Source organism: Lissotriton vulgaris, chromosome 9 (assembly GCF_964263255.1).
Source record: "Lissotriton vulgaris chromosome 9, aLisVul1.2, whole genome shotgun sequence".
Classification (NCBI taxonomy): domain Eukaryota; kingdom Metazoa; phylum Chordata; class Amphibia; order Caudata; family Salamandridae; genus Lissotriton; species Lissotriton vulgaris.
Genome location: NC_141697.1, coordinates 643950347 through 643959154, shown reverse-complemented (window position 1 = coordinate 643959154; position 8808 = coordinate 643950347).

The window sequence follows — 8808 nt, the reverse complement described above, 5'->3', positions numbered from 1 at the left end:
GGGTTCATATCTTTGCCCTTGAAACGTAAATAGTCGTTTTAAATTGGGCTCTGAATATCTTGAGGAAATATATTTACGTTTTCCACCGTTTCTCTCTGACCACAGTCATAAATTGAAATTTTGACGCTCTTGCCAATGACTCTGCCAATTTAAAATTCAATACACTCCATACAGACCAACGCTTGAAACATACCTTTATAGATGTTTCCTGTAGGCTGTCAGATGTGACATGACACCGGTGGGGCATCAAAAGCGTTGACAGTCTTCTTTTAAAAGCTTTACTTTCTATCTTTGTAGTTTCATTTTTCAAATCCAGTTCCTGCACACGCAGTTCTTTCCGTCTCGTCGCCATTGTTGCATTCAAAAAAGTACTTAATTGGGTAAATTAATCCTGTAGACGTTGGTATTCTTAAGCTGGTATTTATTAGTTAAAATAGGTAAAAGGGAGGTAAGAAGGAGTAAGGGAGAAGGCATGAAGGAGGCCCCACCGGGAGCAGCATCCAGCTGCTCAGCCCACTCAATCAAACTGACCACACATTCAAACCATGCACACAGGAACATTCCAATGACATCACACACACACAGGCTGAGCAGCAGGGAAAGAGATGATCAGGATATAACAGAACCCTCATCAGGACACTGAAGGAAGAGAAATATAGGGATGATCCCCTCCAGTTTATGTCGGACTCAGGGAAAATAAAGAAGTAAACTGGGCTACTGTGTATAAATGTGGACCTAAATTGCATTGATTGTCATTAAGGGAAAAAATATAATATATATATATTTATATATATATATATATATATATATATATATATATATATATATATATATACACACACACCATTTAGAGGTGCCCCTGCTCGAGAACGCGCCAAAGGAGACATCAGGATTCAGTTTTATTATTCACATCGTCCTTTATTCCGCTGATCTGCAGGCAGCATCTTACTTCATTTCATAGCCCTACGCGTTTCGGAACTTCTTGGTCCTTGATCACGGGCATTACATGCTGACAGGCAAAGGGGTGAAGGTAGAAGTCCATACCGCTTTTAAACTTCCTCTGGTGTGAAGCCCTCTGGTGGGTGTGACTTCCTCTGGTGGAAAGCACTCTAAGCATTATGGAATTCGTGGTCTCTTCATCCTATTATTCTCACCCTCTGGTGGGTGTTTGCTGTGTTTGTATCCATTTCATTTCTACCAGAGGAAGTTTAAAATCGGTATGAAAAGCACAAAGACTTTGATGAGACAGAATGAAGAATTGACACGGAAAAAGATCCATAACTGGCAACGAAAAGGTTTATTTACTAAGGATGAATCGAAATTTTTAAGTGCGATTGACCCTATGACACCGGTTCTTTATTTTCTGCCGAAAGTGCATAAATTGGTCACCCCTGTCCCTGGACGCCCTATTATATCAGCGATGGGCAGCATGAACGAAAACTTATCCAAATATGTGGATTACTTTCTCCAACCACACATGAAAGGTTTAAATTCATATTTAAAGGACACCACTGACTTTTTAACTAAAGTGAGGACTGTTGAATGGTGTGCAGATTATCTATTCATTGTAATGGACATCGAATCGCTGTATACCAGCATCCACCATGAACAGGGCATGAATGCCAATGCATTCTTTTTGGACAAAAGAGATGTGAGCCTGAGAGATCATAACTTAATGTTGTTGGAAATGAATATCTGTCTATGCACTAACTTTTTCCAATTAATCTTGTAATGTTGCCACACAATCATTTTGTGCCCCTAGTTTCAAATGTGCGTTGAAATGTAGATGCTTAAATATAAATGTTGCGATTTCATCAAGGAGGAATTCTAAGCACAGATTTAATTAATCGTGTTTTATTAATTGGTTTTCCTACAATGTGATATTTTAAAAAAAAAATCGTATTACTGATGAACGCTATTAACGTTTCAAAAAAATATTTATTATAAATATTTAAATCTTGCATCTTTGCACATATCTTGAAATGTGGCGTGCTTTGACTCTCTGTATTTTTACAGATATAACTGTGTGGTATTTTACATGTAGTCTGTTGTCCGTTTTCATTACACTGTAATCTGCACTAGCACTTTAAATTGAATGATGCCTTCCCATGTGACTTGTCATGTGATCAAGGTCCGAGCAGGACCGAAACGCGTCATGGCGGAGGTGCTGGGTGAAAGAAAAGAAAATTTTGCAGCACGACTTTGGGTCCGCGTTGTCTCTTTGGAGAAAAGCATTCCTGTGGTGAGACGACTTTCAGGATAAATATATATATATATATATCTATATATATATATATATATATATATATATATATATATATTCACAGAAAAAACCATAGGTTATAGTGGATATATAGTTAGGAATTTGCACTTACAAAACCTTGAAAATTCAATGAAAAAACCATTGGTTTTAGGCCATATATAGTTAGGGATTTGCATTTACAAAACCTTATTTTACTCGCATAAAACCATTGAAATTCCATATATAGTTATAAGCGCTAACTATATATCGCGCACCCGCAATCCACTGCTGATGATGTCACATATTACATCATTCATGACATGGTTAGTGACATCACTGATGACATCACTGATGACATCTCAAATGACATCACTGATGACATCACTGATGACAACATCCAGTGACTGTATGTTTCTGTAAAGTTAAAATATGTCTTACATATTGAAGAATGAGTGGATGTATAAGTGTCTGGATGAAGGATTTAGTAGGTGCATGACTGACTGTATGAGTGAGTGATTAAATGTGTCTCACTGAGTGCATGGGTTAGTGACTAAACTGTTTTAATTTGTGCATCATTATGTCTGTTGTTCTGTAAACTGCTGCATGTGTTGATCAGTAGCTATATGAGTAACTGTATGGGTTATTCATTGGTTGTCCAAGTATTTGTATGGGAAACTGAGTGTGTGTGTATGGGTGGCTGGGAGGTGTGTGACTGTACATAGATGTGTGAGTAGTTGATTCACTATATGTATGGATTCAAAAGTGTATGTGGAAACAGCTGTATGGGCGGTTGACTGTGCATGAGTGTATTAGTGAGTGAATGGATATCTCAGTGCTACATGTCAAATTAAGTACATATGTAAAACACAGTACATGTGAGAGTTGACATCTATAAATAACTGTGCATAAGAGCCAGTGAATGTGTGAGTGGCTGTATGGATCATTGAGAACATGTATCAGAGATTGTATAAGAGAGTAAAGTAAATATGTGTTAGTATATGTTTGAATAAGTAAGGTGTGTATAACTGTATAGTTGAGAAAATGGAGGTGTGATTGATTTTTGGCATAACTGACTAGGTGTGTGAGTAACTCCATGGATGAGTGACAGTCTGTGACTGTCTGTTTACACTGATTGTATCTAAGGTTATATTAGAGTCTGAAGAGGTTCATGGTATTATCACATGAATGATATCATCAGTGATGTTATCAGTCATGTCAAATGAGATGTTTTCAGTGATGTCATCAGTGATGTCATTTGAGATGTCATCAGTGATGTCATCAGTGATGTCACTAACCATGTCATGAATGATGTAATATGTGACATCATCAGCAGTGGATTGCGGGTGCGCGATATATAGTTAGCGCTTATAACTATATATGGAATTTCAATGGTTTTATGCGAGTAAAATAAGGTTTTGTAAATGCAAATCCCTAACTATATATGGCCTAAAACCAATGGTTTTTTCATTGAATTTTCAAGGTTTTGTAAGTGCAAATTCCTAACTATATATCCACTATAACCTATGGTTTTTTCTGTGAATTTCATTGGTTTTTTAATAGCAAATATGAAAAGCTTTAAAATGTCAAGTACGTGATAGATAAAAACATTTTCGTATTTATGCACGCTGATGTGCTTTGAACGCTGCCCCCCCCTCCCCTCTTTTCTCTTAGTAGTACTCTCTCTTTGCAGATACTGAACAGTAGTTAACGCAGGCCTTTGCCCCCGTTGTAATCCGTCGTGCCTGCTTGTCTCTCCATTTGATTGATTGTTATCCAAGCATTTACTGTTTTAGAATTGGTTCTCTTTGGATCATTCTCTATTTACAAACAAGCACAAAGTCGCAATACTCTGTTTAGTTTTTGCTTATAGTGAAAAATCGTGTAAAAAAATAAAAGTAATCGAGCAAAATCAGTAGGCCACTAATTGGATCTCTTTTTGACCTCGCTAAAATAGAAATATTAGGAACAACCCTTCATGAGAAATACGAAAATAGTGAGATGAACTGAGCTCCACACCATGAGGGCTGCAAGACAGCTCGACTCCGTCACCCACCCCGCCCAAAATAACGACAAACCCTATGCAAATATTAAAAATATAGACAACACACCAGCAAAGAAACAGGGTAAAACATTTTATTAAATAACTATTTACATAACTATTTTATACTTTTTATTGCCCGATCCGGCTAGCTCAATCGATCGAGCATGAAACTCATGCACTCTGATAGCAAGCGTTGCTACTGATGCTACGCAGACCAAAACTGGTTTTCAGTTTGTAAATTTTTCTAGATTTTTCAATCCAAGGTTGGTTGACTTTGTAGAACGATGGCTTCAGATTTTCAACATACGGTGTGGTGGCGCGGACTGGGAGGGGGCGCTTCGCTCCTGCCCCCTCCCCAAGTAAGTTTTTCATACGTGAAAGTACGTTAATGGTTTGGGTCCCTGAGTTGCTTCAATGTCACTGCCATTCTCAAATGGCATAAGTTCTGGATGTTGGGTGCCATAGTTAAGAGTTCTGAGCAGTGCTTGTAACACTGTCTGAAGCTTATTTCCACCTACTGCAGCTTCACTATTCTCAAAGTAAGTGAGTGTCTTTTGTGGACCTGACTGCATTAGAAAACAATGTGATATGTTACCTTCCTAAACAGCTTGACGGAGGCCCCTGAGGGGCGGTGTGATGGCCATGGACTCGGAGAAGACGCTTGGCTCCGACACCCTCCCCAAGTCTTATAGCACTGGTGTAGCCTGAGATCGCCCCCGACATAAGCGGCCGGCTCCCGGGGTCTGGCGGAACTTTTTGCCTTTTGATGACTCTTCAATTCTGGACCTTGTCCCACAATCCGTTTGACCTGAAGACACGCTGTAGTGGGGCGCCCCTTTACCGTTTCAGTTGCCATTCCGCCCGCTTTTGCTACACTGTGCCTCTTCCGCCATTCAGCTGTTTACCGCCCGCTCTTGCGACTACAGCGTCTCGCTCATCATGTAGTTGAGTTGCTCCCGCTCTTGCGGTGCAGCGATAGGCGGCTGCCACAGGACTCTCAAAATGGCGGCCGGCTCTTCGGTTTTGGGCCTGGTCCACTAAAATGGCCCTGGGACACCTTTGAACTCGGACGCTTCCCTGATAGGGCTTGGGTCCCATTCTCGAAAGCGTCCCCTCAGCCGTGAAGATTCTACAAAAGTCTTGGGGGCCTCCGACTCCCGCAGGCTTCTGGTGGGGAGCGGCTGCCATGATTGCTCGTGGAATAGCCACGACGGAGCTACGAGATGGTAGTGCTCTCATGCTGACGCCAGTTTTAGTCTGAAACATCCAGAAACACTGTAGACTACCAATTCGATCAGTTCCGGTAGCGCCCCAACATGACCCGGAAGAGAAGAACTTGCCCTCCCCTCTTTGACTGATGGTTCTTCTTGCCTGTCCCCTCTGTTGTCATTTAACAGAACTTTTTGGACTGCTGAAAGGGGTTGTGTTCCGAACGCTGGTTGGTGGAGACATTTTGACTATATTCTTGACCTACGTTGTCGCGTAATGCGTTATACGACACGCCGCGTTAGCGCACCCGGAAGTGATCCGAGGCGCGGCGCGCAGCGCGTAACGTAAGCATAACAGGTCATGTGACTTGTTAATAAAACTTTTCATTGGTTCTTTTTACTTTTGTTATTTTAATGATGAAAAGCTTGGTCATATGACCTAAAAATTACGCTTTTTATTGTTTTCGAACATTATTTTTTTTAAAACATATATGTTACAAAATTCCAGGCTAATGTACTTTCCCGGAAAATTTACAACTGTCCTGCAAGTAAAATATATTCCTTTTTCGAGAAAAAGGTCGTTTCTTCATTCCATGACGGAGCCGTTGAGTAAAAGAGACTCGGCCTGCTGTCTTAGTCGCCGATACGCCTGATTATCAGATTCTTATCGATCACTTTATGTTGCAGAAATGAAAAACACAACTGCCCTTGACCATTTATCTTTACTGCGTTCCTACATATTATACCTTTTATCCGTCATGTAATTGGACTGCTTTATTTCACTTGCCTTTTACTGATTCGAAAACAGTGACTAAAAGTAAAAACTTTACCAATGTAAATACTACTACCGTGTTTTGTTTTAAAAACCTTTATTGTGAAAATGTCAGTATACAAATACGGGCCTATAACCACGTGGGCCGGCCACGGAGCAAACTGAAATCGTATATGATGAGGAGACATTTACACTGAAGAGGAACGTAACGAGCGGGCCATTAGGTTGCAAGAACAAAGGTGTCTAACAGTTGCGGAATCGGTGGACGTACATGTTGTAATTAAAATACGACAGGGCCACTTACAATAACATTTTCTAGATATACATTTGCGGGCAAGGAGTTACGAGTCCCATTTATACCGGCGCCATTTTGTGCGAGGCCGGGCAGGTCCAAGATATAGTCAAAATGTCTCCACCAACCATCGGCCAGACCAGAACCCCTTTCGGCCCTTTATGCTACAAGATGGTGTCTTCCATTCAGAAAATATTGTTGGCAGCATTTTGAAAGGAAACAGAAACAGCCGTTCTCCTAGTGAGTTTCACATTGTTACATTTAGGAAGAATGTTGAAGAGTAGTATGTGGAAAATCGGAAGCCATTTTTCTACAAACTCTCAATCAGACTTGGATAGAAAAAAAAATCCTGAAGAATGTACAAACTGAAAACCAATTTTTGTCTGTATAGCATCAACAGCAACGCTTGAGTCAGCTTTGTGTCAAGCCGCCATTTTCATTCAATCAATAGCGTCCCCCTGCACACATTCAGGGACCTGGTCGTGTCTTCAGATGAAACGGATTGTAGGAAAAGAAGCAGAAAGGAAAAGGAAAAAAGTTCCGCCGGACCTCGGGAGCCGGCCGCCTATGTCATGTGCGACCTTTGGCCACACAAGGGCAATAGTGAAGCTGCAGCAGGTGCAAATAAGCTTCAGACAGTCTTACAAGCACTGCTCAGAAATCTCAACTGAGGCACTCAACATCCAGGACTTGCCATTCGGATCTTGGCACCTTGTGCTGGTTCCGACCTATTCACACATCGGTCCACTACTGACATCACCTCATAAGCCAACGGGGCACCCCACGCCGACTTTCGGCGCAGCATTGTAGGATGGCCACACCAGTGCGGCAACTTGCTGGACACAACCTCGGTGCCATCCGGATCTCGGCGCGTTCGAGTCACTGTACCGCAAGAGTGACCGGAACTCAGCTGGACACGCCGTCTTTCGGCGCAGCATTGTAGGATGGCCACACCAGTGCGGCAATTTGCTGGACACCACCTCGGTGCCATCCGGATCTCGGCGCGTTCGAGTCACTGTACCGCAAAAGTGACCGGAACTCAGCTGGACACGCCGTCTTTCGGCGCAGCATTGTAGGATGGCCACACCAGTGCGGCAAATTGCTGGACACAACCTCGGTGCCATCCGGATCTCGGCGCGTTCGACTCACTGTACCGCAAGAGTGACCGCAACTCAGCTGGACACGCCGTCTTTCGGCGCAGCATTGTAGGATGGCCACACCAGTGCGGCAATTTGCTGGACACCACCCCGGTGCCATCCGGATCTCGGCGCGTTCGAGTCACTGTACCGCAAAAGTGACCGCAACTCAGCTGGACACGCCGTCTTTCGGCGCAGCATTGTAGGATGGCCACACCAGTGCGGCAATTTGCTGGACACCACCTCGGTGCCATCCGGATCTCGACGCGTTGTGCTGCCTTCGGCCTATTCGCACATCGGTCCGCTACTGACGCCGCCTCACGTGCCAACGGATTTTCTACGCTTTTTGTAGCCCTATGCCGCATAACAGGTCATGTGACTTGTTTATAAAACTTTTCATTGGATCATTTTACTTTTGGTTTCCTAAAGATGGAAGGCTTGGTCATATGACCTAAAAATAACACTTTTCATTGGTTTAGAACATTTTTTTTCCCAAACGATGAAAGCCCCACCTTGTTTCTGGATCATTCAGACTGAAGTTGGCGTCAGCATGAGAGCACCACCATCTCGTGGCTCCGTCGTGGTCATTCCGCGAGCAATCATGGCAGCCGCTCCCCACCGGAAGCCTGCGGGAGTCGGGGGCCCCCAAGACTTTTGTAGAATCTTCACGGCTGAGGGGACGCTTTTCGAGAATGGAGCCCAAGCCCTAGCAGGCAAGCGTCCGAGTTCCAAGGTGTCCCAGGGCCATTTCAGTGCACCAGGCCCAAAACCGAAGAGCCGTCCGCCATTTTAAGAGTCCTGTGGCAGGCGCCTATCGCTGCACTGCAAGAGTGGGAGCAACTCAACAACATGGTGAGCGAGACGCTGTAGCCGCAAGAGCGGGCGCAACTCAGCTGGATGGCCGCCACCTGGGGAGGCCCGTTCACGCCGCCTCCCCCACGCCCCCCCCGCCCCGGGCCGCCGCACGCCAATTTTCGGAGCAGCATTGTAGGATACCAAAACCAGTGCGGCAGTTTACTGGACATCACCTGGGTGCCATCAACATCTCAGCGCGTTCTGCTGCCTTGGGACTATTCGCACAACAGACCGCTACTGACGAGGCCTCCCCTCGCCCCAC